Source organism: Stegostoma tigrinum, chromosome 36 (genome assembly GCF_030684315.1).
Source record: "Stegostoma tigrinum isolate sSteTig4 chromosome 36, sSteTig4.hap1, whole genome shotgun sequence".
NCBI classification, from domain to species: Eukaryota; Metazoa; Chordata; class Chondrichthyes; order Orectolobiformes; family Stegostomatidae; genus Stegostoma; species Stegostoma tigrinum.
Window position 1 is genome coordinate 23580210 of NC_081389.1, and position 18566 is coordinate 23598775.

General features: G+C 42.0%; 1 protein-coding gene across 7 annotated transcripts in view; it reads left to right on the plus strand.

Annotated features, from left to right (window-relative positions):
- myo9aa (myosin IXAa) overlaps nt 1–18566 on the plus strand; it is a 318790-nt gene that overhangs the window by 488 nt on the left and 299736 nt on the right. The window lies entirely within an intron of this gene.

Here is an 18566-nt window from a genome sequence, read left to right on the forward strand (position 1 = left end):
GTGGCGACCTGTATCCAGGGGCATCCCTGCGCCTGAAGGGGGTGGCTGTGCGCCCCGGGGGATCCCTGCGCCTGAAGGGGGTGGCTGTGCGCCCCGGGGCATCCCTGCGCCTGAAGGGGGTGGCTCTGCGTCCAGGGGCATCCCTGCGCCTGAAGGGGGTGGCTCTGCGCCCAGGGGCATCCCTGCGCCTGAAGGGGGTGGCTGTGCGCCCAGGGGCATCCCTGCGCCTGAAGGGGGTGGCTGTGCGCCCAGGGGCATCCCTGCGCCTGAAGGGGGTGGCTGTGCGCCCAGGGGGATCCCTGCGCCTGAAGGGGGTGGCTGTGCGCCCAGGGGGATCCCTGCGCCTGAAGGGGGTGGCTGTGCGCCCAGGGGCATCCCTGCGCCTGAAGGGGGTGGCTGTGCGCCCCGGGGGATCCCTGCGCCTGAAGGGGGTGGCTCTGTGCCCAGGGGGATCCCTGCGCCTGAAGGGGGTGGCTGTGCGCCCCGGGGCATCCCTGCTCCTGAAGGGGGTGGCTCTGCGCCCAGGGGCATCCCTGCGCCTGAAGGGGGTGGCTCTGCGCCCAGGGGCATCCCTGCGCCTGAAGGGGGTGGCTGTGCGCCCAGGGGGATCCCTGCGCCTGAAGGGGGTGGCTCTGCGCCCAGGGGGATCCCTGCGCCTGAAGGGGGTGGCTCTGCGCCCAGGGGGATCCCTGCGCCTGAAGGGGGTGGCTCTGCGCCCAGGGGCATCCCTGCGCCTGAAGGGGGTGGCTCTGCGCCCAGGGGCATCCCTGCGCCTGAAGGGGGTGGCTGTGCATCCTGGGGGATCCCTGCGCCTGAAGGGGGTGGCTGTGCGCCCCGGGGGATCCCTGCGCCTGAAGGGGGTGGCTCTGTGCCCAGGGGGATCCCCGCGCCTGAAGGGGGTGGCTCTGTGCCCACGGGGATCCCCGCGCCTGAAGGGGATGGCTGTGCGCCCCGGGGGATCCCTGCGCCTGAAGGGGGTGGCTCTGCGCCCAGGGGCATCCCTGCGCCTGAAGGGGGTGGCTGTGCGCCCCAGGGGATCCCTGCGCCTGAAGGGGGTGGCTCTGTGCCCAGGGGGATCCCTGCAACTGAAGGGGGTGGCTCTGTGCCCACGGGGGATCCCTGCACCTGAAGGGGGTGGCTCTGCGCCCCGGGGGATCCCTGCGCCTGAAGGGGGTGGCTTTGCGCCCCGGGGGATCCCTGCGCCTGGTCAGGCAGCTAATGCCTGGAAGGGCATCTCTGTGTCTGAGAAGCATGTGCCTGGAAGGCTGTTTTGGATCCACCTATGTAGCCTCCCATAGGAAATCAACTATGGTGTCTTGCCAGCAGCAAAACTGCGAGTCCTGGAAATCTGAAACAAAAACAGAAGTTACAGGTGAAACTTGGCAGGTCTAGCAGCACCTGCGGAGAGAAAGCAAAGTCAACACTTTGGGTCCATTGACCCTTCTTCAGAACTGAGCTGGAGATATTTAACTATGTTAAATGAGTGACTTAATTTGTCTTCGTTTGTAGCTTGTAGCTGGAAAAAGCATTTAAATCTGTCCCCTGCAGCCAGGTGGTATGTGTGGTTTTCAGTGGCGTAGCGGTATATTCCAGTTGCAAGATGTGATGGTGCATCTTTGTGTGACTCATGCAGTTTTGCGAAGTAACTGTTACTTAAAATTAATTAGCATTCATTCTGATTTAACATAACCTGATCTCATCTTAAATTATAACAGAGTGTTGATCAAGGAAGTTGTCAGTTGAAGGAATTACAGTTTAAGTAAAATATGATTAAGTGCAATAAATATTTTGTTGCTTTTTGGTTAAAAGACTTCCTACAATGAAGTAGGAGGAGAAAAAGATGTCACTTTGTAATTTGAGGAGGATGGAATTGGCTTGGAATAAATGCAATTGCAGCCTGTAGCATATGGCTTTACATTTGTACTTGTATAGTCTTTCTACAAAGGCATGTTGAAATTTCTCACAGTTAGAATATTGTTTGACAAGTTCAAAATGGACTTCTATGGCATGATATTGTCTTTCAAGGATCTACTTTGTGTGCATGGAGAAATTTTTCTTTTGAAGATAAAATGCCGTAATCTTTAAGATTTAAGACTCATCCGACCGTGTCTTTGAATGTACCAGAAAAACTTTTTCTGAAGCCCCTTGGAAAATGTAGCCCAATGCTAAAAAGGATAAGGATGCTGTTAGCAGACATTTGGAAAAGTATAATTTGAAATTATTATAGACTGCCCCCAGTAACACTCAAACACACAGATTTTTAACCTTCTAACTGCAGGTAGTTTCTGAAGAGAAGGTTTACAGTGTACCGAGACAGAAGAAATGATCACTTTGATTGAATTAACAGGTTGCATTTATATAATGTCTTCAATACAGTAAAACATATCCATACACATCACAGGTATGTCAAACATAATGTGACACCAGCCACGAAAGGAGATTATCAGACGTTTGATATATGATATAGATTTTAAGGAGTTGTTTCCACTAGTCGTTTAGATGACAAGAGAAAAAAATTTTTGGTACTTACAAAAATAAATTGAAAGGAAAGGTTTTTTTTGCAGAAAGATCTTGGGACAGATTGGTTAATGGCAGAGTAGACCACATATAAGCATATGCCAAGTTTTACAGAAGTCGAATCAAGTGGAAAATCAGGAATAGTGAATTATGTGAAGGTGAGTAGGAAAGAAATCTTCATGTGGCAACTGTGGAGGTGAACATGCAAGTAATCTATGCTAGCTGCTATAATCTATGATTCAAAGTTATCCTAAGCAGACACTGTTGAATATTCTAAGTCTTTCATCTTGCACAAATTAAGTTACTCTCTTTGAGACTAATGGTTTGAAAGAAAATGTATCAAATGTGTCCCTGTTCAAATTTGACTAGGTGCATGTCGTAGCAACTGTGGACCAAAGATAATGCTTAATGTTGTATTGCCATTTAGAATGTGTTGCTCTTATTCCCAGGATTTGTCAGAAAAGTCATGAGAAAGTAATGTCTTAAAGGCTTGCATCTTGTTAGTTTGAATCAATGCATCAATTTCACATTGATGTTGCAGGGTCCTGGGAAAATTATGTTTAAGGAACGATGAGCAACTCTTAAATTCTGTCCCTCAAATGGAAGTTCTAACCATTTTAAGATGAATTAGTGTATTCCTGGTGATTATTAGATTTATTGGTAGATGACAGGAAGAGAAACCTTTTTTCACTGATTGAAAGATTGATGTTGGATAAGGAAAAGTTGAACAGGCTAGGCTTGAATATGGAGGAGTTTAGAACAGTAAGATGTAACGGTAGAAATGTACTAGATATTGAGGAATCTTGATAGAAGATGTGGAGAGGATGTTTCCTGTTCTAGGAGAATGCAGAATTAGGGATTGCTGTTTAAAATCATGTGTCGCCTATGTAGAATAGAATGAATTTTTTTTTTCCCTGAGAGTAGTGAGTCTTTGGAATGCTCTTCCTGAAAAAGTGGTGGAAGCAGAACCCTCAAATGTTTTTAAGGTAGAGGTAGACAAATTATTTTCATCAAGGCTGTAAGAAGTTATCAAGGGCAGGTGGGCTTGTGGTTTTGAGATTACAAACGAACCTAACACAGTCAGTTCAGCCATGATCTTATTAAATGGAGTATTTGGCCAAAGGGTCTGAATACTGTATTCCTGTTTTTTATTCGCATGTTTGCATGGATGTTAGTTACTGGAAATTGAGCCCTGATAGACTCAAAGTCGTTACAAAAGTTTTAAAAAATAAAGATCAAACTGTGCAAAGTTTGCAGTTTACCTGTCTGAAAGATTTGAGTAAACATAAAACGCAGACCTAGTTTCTGTAATTAACAAGAACTAATCGTTGTTGCACTTAAACAGGTTTTAAGCATAGGAAAATGACTATGAGCAGTTGACACATAACTAGTTAAAAATACTCACCTTACATGTGCACATGTGCACACACAATCAAAAAAAAGTTTGTGTTACGGACAGAGGAGACGTAAACGCACAATGACATGTCTAATGCACCAGCATTACCAGAATCTCAAAACACACATTTTGTGAACATTCAAATTGTTGCATATACTTTTTCAGATTGTGACATACATTGTCTCCAATTAAAGCATGCACTTGCTTTACAGTTTGACAGCACCATTTGCTGGAGGGGTTCCTTTTATTTCCCAAGTTTGTTTGTTCTCTGAGCTTTTCCTTCTGGTTTTTCCACTTCACAGGAGGCACAGAGCAAAGGATTCACAAATTATAAAGCCTTTGACTTAATTGTTTAAAAGCAACAGTTTATAGCAGCTGGCAGAAGAAAATAACTAGCGTTCTTAAACTTCAGATATTTTCACCATTGAAGGAGAGGAACACTATCTCCCCTCCTCGAGGCCTAAAGGCGGTTCACCCACAAGCTGATCAGCTGCCCAGGAACCAATTAAAGAGTTGTCATCAGACAGATCACCTTTCATATCCATTGCTGGTCATAGTTGCTTGAGCTAATCAGTCACTTGTTGCCAGTCAAATCTCACTTTGTCATGCCCTAGTGTTGAGCCCTCCCTTTACATTGAAAATGTGACTTAGTGAGTTGCAACAATTTTTAAAAAATGCAGCAATTTCTTCCTCAGTCATATTCTGTAAGACAGCCCTTCTCCTAATGCAATCCACAATTTAAAAACAAAATAAAAGGATGCAGGCGTTACACTGCATAGCATATATGTATTTGTAAATTGGACGTGAGAAATTGTCTTAGACTTTACTGAAGATATTGTATTATGTTTACATTCTAGAGGATGACTATTGCTGAATGTACTACTTGCATGAGTTTGCATGGTATAATTGTTGTTGCTGCTGCTGTTATAACGTGGATTGCTGGTACACATCATTTATTCACAATATGAGATTGATTCAGGGATTATGTTGCTGAGACTCGTATGTGCTTCTTGTGGAGACACACTGGTTTCACCAAGCTTTATCTAAGAATCTGAGGGAATTGTAAATGTGTATGTTTTAATTGGAGACCATGTATGACACAATCCAATAAAGTATATACAACAATTCCAAGGTTCAGACTAGTTGATATTGTGGTTCTGGTCCTAGTGTTAGATGTCAGTGTATGTTTGGTTTCAATTAGATATGGATGAAAAGGGAAAAAAAAACTCGAATATCTACCACAACATTCACAAACTTAGGACTTCTCAATGTAGCACAATGAAGTCCTTTCAAATTCAAATAACTGTTTGCCCATATTAAGCTTCCATAAACAGAATTCAGTAATGATCAGATCAATATCAAAGCTAGATCAGTCGTAGAGTCATACAGGTACACAGCATGGAAACTGACCCTGAAGTCAAACTTATCCATACTGATCAGATATGCTACATAAATCTAGTCCCATTTGCCCCTCTTAGTCCCTCTTAAATCCTTCCAATTCAAGTAGCCATCCAGCTGCCTTTTAAATGTAATTGTACCAGCCTCTGCTACCACATTCCACACACACACATGCTTTGCATGAAAAAGTTGCCTTTCAGATCCCTTATATATCTTTCCCTCTCACCTTAAACCTATGCCCTCTAGTTTTGCCCTCCCCAACCTTGGGAAAAGATCTTCTTATTCACCCTCTCCATGCCCCTCGTGATTATATAAACCTCTATAAGGTCACCCCCTTAGCCTCTGATGCTCCAGGGAAAATTGCCCCAGCCTATTCAGTCTCTCCTATAGGTCAAACCCTTCAATCCTGGCAATATCATTGTAATTATTTTCTGAATGCATTGTAATTTCACAACATCCTTCCTATAGGAGGGAGCAGTATTCCAGAAGTGGCCGAACCAATGTCCTGTACAGTGGCAACATGACCTCCCAATTCCTATACTGAATGCACTGTACAATGAAGGCAAGCACACCATACACCGCTTTTGCTATTCTGTCTACATGTGACTCCATTTTTCAAGGAATTATGAACCTGAACTCCAAGGTCTCTTTATTCAGCAATACTCCCCAAGACCTTACCATTAAGTATACATGTTCTGCCCTGATTTGCTGTTCCAGAATGCAGTCCCTCACGTTTATCTAAATTAAACTCCATCTGTCACTCCTCACACCATTGCCCATCTGATCAAGATCCCACTGTATTCTGAGGTAACCACCTTCCATGTCCATGAGACCATCAATTTTGGTGTCATCTACAAACTTACTAACCATACCTCCTGTGTTTAGATCCAAATCATTTGTATAAATGACAAAAACCAGTGGACCCAGCACTGATCCTCGTGGCACACTGCTGGTCACAGGCCTTGTTAAATTTAAATCTAACTTGAGATTGGAGATGCAGTGACCAGATGCAAATGACCTCACCAGTCTGTGGAATGCATGTTTAGGGTGATGGGAATCACAGTATCAGTTTACTTTCTAATTGGCTTATTCAGAAATGTTTTTCATTATGTGCCTCTGGAGCAAGTGAGACTTCAACCTAGGTGTCCTGGGTCAGGCATGGGGATGCTTTCAATACACCGCAAGAGCCCCAGAGTTTTGTTGCTAATTTATGCTTGTTGTCTTGTCCAAAAATAAATATTGTGGTACGTCAAAAGTAAATGCTTTCTTTGTGTGGATTTAAGCTCCATGGATTCTAGTTCTTCTGTGTAACTCTATGTTCCTGAAATGGAGGCAATGTTATTACATGACTGCATAACCTAATGAAGGAGTTGTTGAGGGTGAAAAAGGACCTTATGAAAGCTAGAAAGTAACCCTGAAAATCACAGTAGACCTTGAAAAAATATCAAGTGCTGCCATGGGGATGGTGACATAATTATTTTCATCCCTAGTGCTGTAGAATATCTTACATGCACCTGAGATGGCACCATTAGTCTCATCAGAAAAAACAGTAGCTCTGACAGTCATTGCACCTACAGAAGCAGTGGAATGGGGCTTGAATCCTTCTGAAGCAGAGGTGGGAAGACAGCCATAGCTTATGTCTGTGTGCTGTACATTGTAGGGAAGAAGGTTGTGAGAACTTAATTGTGTTGAATATTGTTTCTGTATTGCTGTAATGGTATACATTATTCCTTCCATACACTGAGTACTTTAATCCTTTATTACCCCTTTGGAAAATGGGAACTAGCATACTCAGACTAGGGAGATTTAGTCAAGGTCTGTGTACTTTCTCCAGTCCAATATTATGAAAAGTTTTAGTACAGCATAATGTATGGTATTTTGAAATTATTTTCCTACATGAGACTCATGCTGTCAACCATTGAGTTGTTAGGCAAGAAGTGAGTTTGAGATTACTCTTAGAGGTGCTAACTCATAATTTTGCTTTTGTTGCATTAAACTGAATTAGTCACGAGCAATTTTGATTGTGTCTATTTGAATTTGAGAAAAACATCCAGCAGGAAAATTGCAGGTTGTGAACCTCCAAATGTTGGTTATGTCTGGTTATTATTGATAATTGCAAGTAAATCACTATCGGTGGGCACAATTTGAGCTGAAGCGCTGGAAGTAGCTGAAAGAATACCGATACAACTGTGAATGTTTTGGCTGATGTACACATTTTCCTGTGTATTTTCAGTGTAGTAAACAATCCTGAAGACTATTGTACATTGGGTTCTCACAGTTCAGAGCACAATTGTCTTCAGATTATATTAAATAGTTGGCTTTTCTGTTTGGGTAGTTGATGTTTATGTTGTATTTTAATGATAGATGATATTATTGTGTGCAGTTTTAAGTATGAATTATTTTTGCCCAAGCAGCAACAATTTTACTATTCCATTGTAGAGGTAAACATTCAGTTTCTACCTATTCTGGTTCTTCCACATACTCTTCAGCTGAATGGAAATGGATAAGCGCTAAAGTGGAAAAAAAAGAGATTTACAAGGAAGGTGTTGGAACTAAGAACATATTTATCAGAAAAATCAGAGCAGACTGTGTGGGTTCTTTTTTTCTATCAAAGAAAAGACTTTCTGGAGGCTAGACTTAGAGATGTAAGTATTTTAAAAGAAAAGTTATTAATTAATCCAATATGAAGTTGAGGTGCAGAACACCTTCGTGGAGAGAATAATAAGAATATAGAAGTTGTGACCAAACGGATTGGTCTATGCAAATGGAGTAGGTGCAATGAATGTGAAGCTAGATATGTAATGAGGAAGAAAAGAGCGGAAGGATATATTGATAGGATAAGACAAAATAAAATGATAGGACACTTATGTTGAGCATAAACACTAACATCATTTACCAGTTGAAATAGGTGGCTTGTACTTTGGAGGTAAATTTCTATCTGTATTGTGATAATGGGAATTGCAGATGCTGGAGAATCCAAGATAACAAAGTGTGAAGCTGGATGAACACAGCAAGCCAAGCAGCATCTCAGGAGCACAAAAGCTGACGTTTCGGGCCTAGACCCTTCATCAGAGAGGGGGATGGGGAGAGGGTTCTGGAATAAATAGGGAGAGAGGGGGAGGCGGACTGAAGATGGAGAGAAAAGAAGATAGGTGGGTTGGGGAGGTAGGGAGGGTATAGGTCAGTCCAGGGAAGACAAGGGTGGGGATACATACAACGCATCATCCTCTGACACTTCTGCCATCTACAATCCGACCCCACCACCCAAGACATTTTTCCATCCCCACCCTTGTCTGCCTTCTGGAGAGACCACTCTCTCCGTGACTCCCTTGTCCGCTCCGCACTCCTCTCTAACCCCACCACACCCGGCACCATCCCCTGCAACCGCAGGAAGTGCTACACTTGCCCCCACACCCCCATCCCAGGCCTCAAGATGACCTTCCGTATTAAGCAGATGTTCACCTGCACATCTGCCAATGTGGTGTACTGCTTCCATTGTACCCGGTGTGGCTACCTCTACATTGGGGAAACCAAGCAGAGGCTTGGGGACCGCTTTGCAGAACACCTCCGCTCGGTTCGCAGTAAGCAACTGCACCTCCCAGTCACGAACCATTTTAACTCCCCCTCCCATTCCTCAGACGACATGTCCATCATGGGCCTCCTGCAGTGCTACAATGATGCCACCAAAAGGTTGCAGGAACAGCAACTCCTATTCCGCTTGGGAACTCTGCAGCCCAATAATATCAATATAGACTTCACAAGCTTCAAAATCTCCCCTTCCCCCACTGCATCCCAAAACCAGCCCAGCTCGTCCCCTCCCCCCACAGCATCCCAAAACCAGCCCAGCCTGTCTCTGCTTCCCGAACCTGTTCTTCCTCTCTCCCATCCCTTCCTCCCACCTCAAGCTGCACCTCCATTTCCCACCTACTACCTCATCCCGCGTCCTTGACCTGTCTGTCTTCCCTGGACTGACCTATCCCCTCCCTACCTCCCCACCTATACCGTCCTCTCCACCTATCTTCATTTCTCTCCATCTTCGGTCCGCTTCCCCCTCTCTCCCTATTTATTCCAGAACCCTGTCCCCATCCCCCTCTCTGATGAAGGGTCTAGGTCCGAAACGTCAGCTTTTGTGCTCCTGAGATGCTGCTTGGCCTGCTGTGTTCATCCAGCTTCGCACTTTGTATTCTTCTATCTGTACTGTGCTTTGTTTTAAAATTTAAGAAATATTTATTGTCCTGTTACTTTGTTTTCAGCATTTTAATTTTCATGTTATGGTTTTTACTTTTTGTGCTAGTTAAGCATTTGTCAAAGTGAATAAAGCTAATCTGAACTCTAGAGATAACAAGGCGTAGAGTTGGATGAACACAGCAGGCCAAGCAGCATCAGAGGAGCAGGAAGGCTGACGTTTCGGGCCTGGACCTGTCTTCAGAAATGAAGAATGGTCTAGGCCCGAAATGTCAGCCTTCCTGCTCCTCTGATGCTGCTTGGCTTGCTGTGTTCATCCAGCTCTGCACCTTGTTATCTCTAGATTCTCCACCATCTGCAGTTCCTACTATATCTAATCTGAACTCTAGTTGTTTGCTGGAAGTTTTTTGGCCAATTGCTGCCCAGAACAGTGTTTATGGTCAGTTGATAGTACACTCATCTCTAAGTCATATGGATGTGGACTGAAGTTCCATTGTGAATGTTGGGGCAGCACGGTGGCTCAGTGTTTAGCACTGCTACCTCACAGCACTAGGGACCTGGCTTCGATTCCTGGGGGACGGACTGTGTCAAGCTTGCCCATTCTCTCTGTGTTTACGTGGGTTTCCTCCCATAGCCCAAGATGTGCGGTTTAGGTGGGTTGGCCATGGTAAATGCAGAATTATAGCGACTTGATGGGCAGAATTGCCTCTTTCCACACTGTAAAGACTGTATGATTAAAGTGTTAAAAGTATGAGAGTGCAGTGAATGTGTAAAATTTCAAGGCAGTATTTTGATAAGAAGTGAATGTATTCTTCCTCTTGTCCTGGCCGATATTTTCCCTCAACCGTTGTCTGTAAATCATTAAAAGCTGGTGACCAAATTCAGTGGTGATAGTGAAGGTAAATAGAATGGTGGCTTTTATTTCAAACGGAATGGAGTATAAATGTAAGGAGGTTTTGCTAAAATTATAGAAAGCCCTAGTTGGACTGCAGCTAGAATACTGTATACAGTTTTGGGCCCTTACCTAAGGAAAGGTACACTGGCATCGGAGGCAATCCAGAGAATGTTCACTTGTCTGATACTAGGAGGGACTGTCTTAGGAGGAGAGGTTGAATAGATTGGGCTGTGCTTTTTTGAATATAAAGTGTGGAGTGGGGAAGATAGGACCTTATTGAAACTCTCAAGATTTTTAGCAAATTTGACAAACTAGACAGGGAAAGATTGTTCCCCCTTGTGGGGAAGTCTGGAACCAGAGAGCATGATCTCAGAACAAGGATCACACATGTAATACCCTGGAATGAAGAGGATTCAAGTATATTGAGGACTGACGTGGACAGATTTTTAATCAGGAAGGGAATCAAGGGTCTTGGGGGAGCGGAGTGGGGGGAAGCAGGAAAGTGGAGTTAAGGATTATTAGATCAGCCATGATCTCATTGGAAGGGGGAACAGACTTGAAGGGTTGAATGGCCTACTTCTGCTCTTGCATCTTATCATTTAAAAAAAAGTTGATTTGGTTATTAGCATACCTTATGGTAGCCAGCAGTGTGAAAATTTGCTCCTGGATTTCTACATTAAAACAGGAACTACACCTCAAAAAGTACTTCATTGATTGCAAAGTGCTTTAGGGCATTCCAAGAATGTAAAAAAGTAGCATACTCCTTTCTTGCTCATGGTTGACACTGTTAATCTGATTTTCAGATACACACAGCCTTTCCAACGGTTATTTATAGTTGAAAGCTAGTCATCACTTGATCACTTGAATTGTGAGAAAATGATCTTGAACAAATGCATGGTAGCATATGAGTACCTCCCATCAGTGAGAGCTTTAAGTTGTTCCCTTTATGAAACGTAAGCAACTTGCTCTCTTCAGACCAGATAGAGAATTGAGTCTTGATCTATGATTCTTTTCCAGAAGAGTTTTTGATTAAAAATTCTAAATAAGTTCCTTTAACATTGATGCTGTAGAGAAGGCGTTACATTTTCAGGATTTTTCTCCTCTAGTCCTAAAGCTTGTTTGTGTTTAGAGTTTTCTGTCAGTTTGCTTTCCTTCCTATTTGGAATGCTTTGACTCTTGTCATGGCACAGTTCCATTGATTAATTTGCACCTGATGGCAACCCTCAGCAAGCATAATCGTTTGGGTCTAGACAGTGAATGTTGACAATTTATTTCACTATGGGATGAATGGAACTCTGCCGGTACAGTAGCATTCTTGTTTCAGTGTTATGGCATTAAATGTAGCCGTGAAAGATGTCTCCTGTTTACTGGCTCTATCACTGAGTGGTAAAAATTGACAAATTGTTGAATACCCCACTTTCAGAAAAAAACTGAAGCAATGTCATTATATTTTCTTGATCAATGATATGCCAGATTGTGACTAAAGAAAAGATTTTTGCCTCAGCATTTTATGCAGAGTTTTGTTCCCACAGATTTAAAATGGCTATTTTCCAAAAGAAAATAAAGGTTAACAATTGTAATTGCAAATCTACTTTGGCATTTCCTTCTGAACCCTGAAGTGTGTAGCGATCTAAAACTTGGGAATTTCTTTGCTCATGGGACATTTTGCTCGTTTGAGGTGCCCATGAGAAGCATGCAGTGAACTGCAAACTTCAACTGCTTTGGTCCATGGGGTGTCCATGAGGTGACATTTTTGAAGGTCATTGAAGCAGCTGAAATGATTGCACCTAGGACACAGTCTTGCACAACTCCTGCAATGATGCTGTTGTCCTGAGATTATTGACATTCAACTACAAGCATCTTTCTTTGTGCTAGGTGTAACTCTAACTAGCAAGGAGCTTTCCCTTCCATTCCCATTGATTTTTTTTTTGTCAGGGCTCCTTGTTGGTATACTTGGTTCAACTGCTGTCTTGATTTCGGGGCAGTCACTGCCACCAAGCATTGTTCAGAAATGTATTGAATCAATAATTTATTGGATAGGTGTCAGTTACAACAGTCTTGCCAATTGATTCAGTGCAGAATTGCACTTTTAAGTTGAGGGAATATTCTCACTTACTTTCTCGCAAGCAATTTTCTAACCTCTGCCCTACATCTGTTTACTGTCACTGGTGTATTCTGGCAGATACCAGCAGTCTTGATGCTGATGTCACTGGATGTCTAATTCAGAGGCCTGGGCTAATGCATTTTGAATATGAGTTCAAATCCCACCATGGCAGCTGGTGGGATTTAAAATTCATTAATAAACCTGGAAGTGAAAGCTGATCTCCATAATGGTGATATGAAACTAAAATTCACTTATTGTAAAAGAAAACCATCTGGTTCACTCATACTCTGTAGGAAAAGAATTCTGCTACCTTACCTATTCAGACGAATACATGTGATTCCAGATCCTCAGTGATGTGTTTGACTCTTAATTGCTGTCTGAAATGGCTAGTAATTTGTACATTCGAGGAGCAATTTAGTCTGGGCAATAAATGCAGACCTTGCCGAGGATGCCTACATTTCATGATCCAATAAAGAATTTCAGACACCTGTCAAACCAGTAACACTGCCCAACTGTTTCGTTGTCAGGGCATCACAGCCAAATGTGATCCTGTATACATGGGAGACTTTTTGCCTTTGATCAAAACACTCATCCAATTTATATACTTTCCACTGGGGATTACTGATCAGGGATCTGGTTTGGAATTCCTAATGACATTTCCATTTATTGCTACGGACACAGGTTAATTTTGGCATCTTTGGGTGTGAGCTGTTGACTCAGAAAAAAGATGGATTCGGGGACACCTGACTGTCTGTCTGTGATAGAGTGCAACTCTGGGTAGTGCAGAATTAAACTGAATGTGGAAAAATATTTTTGAGAACCAGGATCTCAAACCCAAAACTTGAGTTATGGCTTACCAGGCAACAGTGATCCCTGCCCTCAATATTATTTGGAAACTTTAACAACCTATTGCAGGTATTGGAAAAGACCTATGCAAGCCTTCACAAGATCCTCCAAATCAAGTGGCAGACAACATACCCAGCATTGAGGCACAAGTGACTCAAACCAGCTCCACTTGATGCATGTCATTCACATCCTCACAGCAGATATCTGTATTCTGATTTATCCTAAAGGACAATGGGAAAACTTTGGGAGTGATTTCAAAGCATTTGTGAGGGGATCCACATTGTGTCTTTCAGTTTTCAGATTATATGTTAGATTTATTAGTTATCAATAAACCATATCAAATTGGGTGGAAGCAAGTCATCGTCAGTCTTGAGAGAGTAGTTCAGAAGAGAAGATGAAATTGGCTGGTAGGCTCACCTGGATGTTTGCAACTCCATTTGTCCACCTTTAATCCAGAATCGAGAACTCTTGGTACCCTTGCATTATAAAACTGCATTCATCTCATTCTGAAGTGTCAAATCAATACTCACAGCCCTTTGGAAGAGTGCATTCTTAATTTCCATAAGCAATTGTATAACTTTCATCATTGTTGGAGAAATTTCTGTGTAGAGCTGTGTAGAGCAGATGCAATTTTCCCATTTTCCCCGTTTGAACTCTGAAAGACACCTCACAACACAAGAATGCAACACGATTGTTCAACAAGTTACTTTCATGTTTTACTACACAGAGCTTTAAACTGTGTAGCGGGTGTGTGGGTTCAGTTGCATGTAAAATTATAAAATCAAAAGTAGGGGAGAAGGCAGGATTGCTGGTTAGTGATGGAATTGATTGTTACCAGAAAATAAAAGGTAAAGCATTACATGTGTGTATGTCATGTTGTACCAAGGAACCATCGAAATTAAGAACCTCTGTTTAGGAAGGAAGGGAGGCAGAAGACAAGAATTTATAGGCTGATTAGCCTGATCTTGATTCCTGGTAAGATTTTAAAGTTCATTATTAAGGATGAGATTGCAGAGTAATTGGAAATGAATGGCAACGTATGGCTGAATCGGCATGGTTTCGTCATGATTGGGGGGGTGGTGTTCATGAATGACGAATCTATTAGAGTATGTTGAGGAGGTAATAAACAAGTTTAAATAAAGGAGAGCCAGCGGATGTGATCTGTTTGGATTTACAGAAGGCCTTTGACGAAGTGCTGCGCAGGAGGCTGCTAAATAAGATAAGAGCCCATAGTGTTTGGATCAAGGAATGATAGAGGATTGGCTGACTGGCAGAAGGCAGAGAGTGGGAATAAAGGGTTTTCTTTTAAGGATGGTTGCCAGTGACTAGTAGAGTTCCGTGGGGGTCATTGTTGGGACCACACCTGTTCAAGTTATACATTAACAATGTGGACTAAGGAACTAAGTGTGCAGATGACATAGAGAAGGGTGGAAGGGGCAGGTTGTGTTGAGGAGATGAGGAGGCAGGGATGCTGCAGAAGGGCAGGCTAAGAGAGTGGGAGAAGTGGTGAAATACAATGGGGAAGTGTGAGGTTTTGCACTTTGGTAGGAGGAAAAGAGGAATAGAGTTTTCTAAATGAGCAAAGGCTACAGAAATTTGAAGTACAAAGGGACATGGGAATCCTAATTCAGCATTCTCTAACGGTTAAGATGCAGATTCGGTTGGCAGTTAGGAAGGTAAATGTAGCATTAGGACTTGTTTCAAGAGGGCTAAAATGCAAGAGCAAAGGTGTACTGTTGATGCTGTATAATGTTCTGGTCAGACTGCATTTGAAATATTGTGAGCAGTTTTGGGGCCTGGATACAAGGAAGAATGTGAGAGAGATAATGGGAACTGCAGATGCTGGAGAATCCAAGATAACAAAGTGTGAAGCTGGATGAACACAGCAGGCCAAGCAGCATCTGAGATGCTACTTGGCCTGCTGTGTTCATCCAGCTTCACACTTTGTTATCTTACAAGGAAGGATGTGCTGGCTTTGGAAGGGATCCAGAAGAGGTTTACAAAAATGATCCTAGGAATGAACAGCTTGTCATATGGGGAGGGGATGAATACTCTGGGACTGTACTTAATGGAGTTTAGAAGGATAAAGTGGGGGGGATCTGATTGAAGCTTACAAAATACTGAAGTGTCTGGATAGAGTGGACTTGGAGAATATGTTTCCTCCACTTGGCGAGTAGACGACTTGAAGATACAGCTGAGGAGTGAAGAGGTGACCCTTTAGAACTGAGATGAGTAACTTTTTCAGACAGACAGTGTCCAATATATGGAACTATGGCTACAGAAGGCTGTGGAGAACAAGTCATTGAATGTATTTAAGATAGGTTGTTGATTAGTGAGGGGATCAAAGTTACGGGGAGAAGGCAGGAAAATGGGGGTGAGAAACATATCAGCTATGATTGAATGGCGGAGCAGATTTTATGGACTGAATGGCGTATTCTGCACCTATATATTATGGCCTATGGTAAAAGTCATTCGGATTGTATATTAATGAAAAAATTATTTTGACAGCAAATTTGTGACCAAATAATCTGAAATATGGAAAGCTCCCCCTATTCCCCATGTGGTTTGGGTGTCATTGCATAGGAAATATGTCTTGACCTGGCTTACATGCATCATACTTCTGTCATTTTCAAAGAATAAAAGCAGCCTGCATTTATTACAAATTTGTTTGTAGTTGAGTACTCTTGGTCAAAGAAACAGAACAGCTGAACATATTTTTGGAGGATCGCTCTCTGTGCCTTAACATCCTGTTGAAGGCACATCCTGTGAACACTGGGTGTGTAATTGAAATAGGTTCTCTTCATTGTTGGGTGTGTGATGGTGACACATGGTCTAATTATAGCAACAAGAACAGTACTTGCTGGACCATCCAGAAACGTCTAATAACTTCCGGTTGGAAAGTATTCAGTTTAGATGGGTCAGAAATGCAACAATTTTTTTCATTCTAAACACACTTTTTACGTACAAGTGGATCTACCATAGAGTATCATAAGTGGCTTGGTTTCATCACCTTTCTATATTTCTCATTCTGTCCTCACTGACTACATGATTTCCTGTCCCAATGTCAATCTAACAAGTCTCTCTGTTCTTAATGTGGTCTATTCAAAAAAATGGCCTTTGACCTCAACCTTTGTCTCTATTGAAGAAATGTGAGAACCAAGGCAAAATGTTTACTAAACCCAGAAAATTCACCAGTTGATAATATTAAATGTTACGACGTGGAACCAGACAACCAATTAAAATGAGCCTCTCTTTCCCTACATTCACAATACCATTTTAAAAAAACTCACTGACCCTCAAAGTTACCCCAACAGTTGCTAAACAATACCAGACTGTAAATAACCAAATCAGACATCAAACTTATATCTTAAATAATTAACAATTTATTGATAATACAATAATAGAACAAAGTAAAACAACAATTCAAGTTCAAGAAGGCAGCTCACTACCACCTTTTCAAGGAGCAATTAGGGTTGGGCAAGAAATGCTGGCCCACCAGTGACCCCCACATCCCACAAATGAATAGAATAAAGAATTAATATTTATTATTTAAACCTGATCTTCTTTGATGCTAACTTTCACTCTCTCAGAAACTACAGCCAAACAGACATAGTTAAGGGATAAATGTAACAATGCTGTCACTTTAAGAGGTTTTATTTGCAGAGAGGTTGTGTGCAGACATGACGAGCTTGCTACTGATCATCACTTGAGTAAACACTTTGGGAAGCCTTGCGTTTTTTTTAAGGCAGGCTGAATGGTTGTGGCCATCCGTCTCAGATTAGGATTTCTGGCTTTTTGGTTTTTTAGTGGCTTCAGAAGCTATTGGAGTCTCAAGAGAGTTGGAATCTTTCGTGAATGTCTCCTGGCTGCTGCTCTGTCTGAATTTTCCCTCGATGTGGTTTTTCCGCCTGGATGTGAGAACTGCATATGAGAATCTGTGTCTGATTTTTCCTTTTTTTGCCAAGGGGTATGCTTATGGGTTATTACTATATTGGAACAGTTAATTACTAATAGTCACTGTATCTATTATTCCGTTAAGCTTTTCAGTACAGTTATTATTCTAAATTACTCTTTCTTTGGTATACTTTAACCAGTGTTTAAATAAATTGTTTTGCTTAATATCGAGAAGTTTGACCAGTCACATTGCATCTGGAACAGACATAGTACATTTTCCTTTAAAATAAGAAAAAGTTAGGGTCTAAGCTACTACCTTAAATATTTCAAGGGGGTCTGGTCTTGTCTATAACATAAATCAAAAGAAAAATAGACGAGATATAACTGGTCAGTTCACTTCAGCGGTCTCCACAACCCGGAATTTCACAGGTGCATGAGATTCATCTAACTGGGTTCTGAAGACACTGGTCAATACACACAGATCCAGTAGGTCCTGAGGAATTTTCACTTAATTCTCCTAACTTTTCTGTGAACTTTCAATGAATTGAAACTTGGGCAATAATTAGGGAGCAGTCATTATCTCTCTCATATAACCCATCCTTCTGACAAAATATACAGTTCAAACTTTGCTTTCTTTTTCTTAGACTATTTGACACTGGTCTCCCTGCGAGGCCCCAGTTAATAATCCAGACATCTGCTACCTGTTTGAGCATAATGCATCTCGAGAACCAAAGTGTCTATTAGTACTCTGGACAAGAGTCAACCTGCAATTAACTTTCAGGTCTGGTCTCATAAACAAATAATTTCTTACAAAGACCGCTCACAGACCAAATGTTGTCTTCAGTTCTCAGCTCACTGTTCACAGCTGCAAATCAAAAATGATGATAAAGAAAAATCATTGAGGATTTTAACAAATGCCAAAGTATGTGCGATTATGATTAGTCTTTTCTCAGTTAACATCGATCAATAGCACAGCTGGAAAACCTGAAACTCAGGAATATTGTACAGCTTGTGCTGCATTACTTCTTAAAAGCTTCTCCAAATGACAGTTGAATTGAATAATTTCTAGCCTGCTGACATTTTTGATTCTGTGTAGAATTACTGGAGCCTAAATCCCAGTTGTTTCGTATTTCTTTATTGTAAGATGACTGTATGTTTGTTATTAAATTTTGGCTTAGTTACTGTGAGGTATAGTAAGGATTATAAAATTATGGGAACAATCCAAAGAATTTGTTTTAAAATTTTATTAAGATTGAATATTTGTAAATTGCAGTATCCGAGCTGATGTTTCCTTTTCCACACAGGATAATTTGAAAGGACTTTTTGTTAAA